Below are 2690 nucleotides of genomic sequence, written 5' to 3' on the forward strand. Positions count from 1 at the left end.
GATGAAATGCACCGGATGCTGTCTACGGAGAGCTGATTGAGTTATTGGAGATAAGCAGAATCCTGTGTGTGCATAGCCTACTGAGACTGGCAAGCCCTGCACTCTGAATAGCTGCCTAAGCTGCAGTGCACTTCATAATAAAAGCCTGGGTGGCAGCAATGTGCACTGTCTGACTCACTGTCCACTATTGTAAAATATAGGTCCCTTCATGCAATAGTCTTATAGGCTGATATAGATATAGGTAGGAAAGAATTATTTGGCAGTATACCTGATATTATCTCATATCTGTAGTTTAATGTTAGATTGTATAGTAGATCAATCCATTGGATCATTTTAAATCTGAGTTATTACATGTAGAGAGAACCGAGAAAATGATAACTTTAACGCTAAATCCAATACAATATCTGTACAGTATGTCACCCAAGGGGTGGTTAAAGTTTTATTTGCAATTACTCTATTTTTTCTCACAAAAACTGATGTCTTGATGTGTTTCTACTTTATCACAGGGGGCTCTAAAAAATGTCTAAAAAAACCGAACAGCAGCTAAGGAGTATCTAACCTGCTGTTATGTTCCCACAGTGCTGCTGATGAGGGTAGTTTTCTTACCTTGATACTTAACAAATTTTTGGGAAATTTTGACTTAAATTACGGTGCAAATAAGGCCGTTTGGTGTACTCCCCGCCCGCTTCTCCTAGTATGGTCATCCAGCGCAAGTGATATCACAGCAGATTAGTGCACTGAGGGCGGTAGTTCTGTCACTGGTTATAAATTTGCATAAGGAATAAAAGCAGAGATGTAGCACCTGACTATGAATTTGTAAGATGCAGCAGAGCTGAGCTGGTTATTTTGCAACACAGTAACAAAAAATTTGCTAAGGATCAAGGTAAGAAAACTACCCTCATCCGCAGCACTGTGGGAACATAACAGCAGGTTAGATACTCCTTAGCTGCTGTTTGTTTGTTTTTTTACATTTTTTTAGAGCTCCCTGTGATAAACAGTGCTAAAGATGAAGGTAAGAAAGGAAGGAAGGGAGTAAGGAATGGAGATGATCAATATCATCAATGTCCCATGCGCTATAGGCAGTGGCGGATTAAATGTACCCTGGGCCCTGGGCTGTCCACCCAACCTGGCCCCCCCCCCCCCCAGTCAATCTGCCCACATTATGATCCACAACTGCCCCCCCCCCACACTGTCCCCAAAAAACACTGCCTGCCTCCCCTCCCTGCTGACCCCAATAAACATAATGTTTGGTCCCTTGCTGCTACCCCCAGTAAGCATTGCCCACCCCACTTCCGCTGCCCCCAATAAACATATTGCCAACTCACCCTGATGTTGCACCCCCCCCCCCCCAAGGTCACAGCAGCACAGAGGATGTCAGGAGAGGAGGGGGCTGATCTTATAGGGGAGGTCACAGCAGCACAGAGGATGTCAGGAGAGGAGGGGGCTGATCTTATAGGGGAGGTCACAGCAGCACAGAGGATGTCAGGAGAGGAGGGTGCTGATCTTATAGGAGAGGTCACAGCAGCACAGAGGAGTTCAGGAGAGGAGGGTGCTGATCTTATAGGGGAGGTCACAGCAGCACAGAGGATGTCAGGAGAGGAGGGTGCTGATCTTATAGGGGAGGTCACAGCAGCACAGAGGATGTCAGGAGAGGAGGGTGCTGATCTTATAGGGGAGGTCACAGCAGCACAGAGGATGTCAGGAGAGGAGGGTGCTGATCTTATAGGGGAGGTCAAAGCAGCACAGAGGATGTCAGGAGAGGAGGGTGCTGATCTTATAGGGGAGGTCACAGCAGCACAGAGGATGTCAGGAGAGGAGGGTGCTGATCTTATAGGGGAGGTCACAGCAGCACAGAGGATGTCAGGAGAGGAGGGTGCTGATCTTATAGGAGAGGTCACAGCAGCACAGAGGATGTCAGGAGAGGAGGGTGCTGATCTTATAGGGGAGGTCAAAGCAGCACAGAGGATGTCAGGAGAGGAGGGGGCTGATCTTATAGGCGAGGTCACAGCAGCACAGAGGGTGTCAGTAGAGGAGGCTGCTGGTCTTATAGGGGAGATCACAGCATCACAGCAGCACAGAGGATGTCAGGAGAGGAGGGTGCTGATCTATAGGGGAGTTCCCAGCAGCACAGAGGATGTCAGGAGAGGAGGCTGCTGGTCTTATAGGGGAGGTCCCAGCAGCACAGAGGATGTCAGGAGAGGAGGGTGCTGATCTATAGGGGAGGTCACAACAGCACAGAGGGTGTCAGGAGAGGAGGGTGCTGATCTATAGGGGAGGTCACAGCAGCACAGAGGATGTCAGGAGAGGAGGGTGCTGGTCTATAGGGGAGGTCACAGCACCACAGAGGATGTCAGGAGAGGAGGGGGCTGATCTTATAGGAGAGGTCACAGCAGCACAGAGGATGTCAGGAGAGGAGGGGGCTGATCTTATAGGAGAGGTCACAGCAGCACAGAGGATGTCAGGAGAGGAGGGGGCAGATCTTATAGGGGAGGACACAGCAGCACAGAGGATGTCAGGAGAGGAGGGTGCTAATCCTATAGGAGATGGTCCCCCTTTCCCCCCCTTATAGATGATCCCCCTCTTTCCCCCTTATAGATGGCCCCCCTCTTTCCCCCTTATAGATGGTCCCCCTCTCTCCCCCTTTATAGATGGTCCCCCTCTTTCCCCCTTTATAGATGGTCCCTCTTTTT

The sequence above is a fragment of the Dendropsophus ebraccatus genome, chromosome 12 (genome assembly GCF_027789765.1).
Source record: "Dendropsophus ebraccatus isolate aDenEbr1 chromosome 12, aDenEbr1.pat, whole genome shotgun sequence".
Lineage (NCBI taxonomy): Eukaryota > Metazoa > Chordata > Amphibia > Anura > Hylidae > Dendropsophus > Dendropsophus ebraccatus.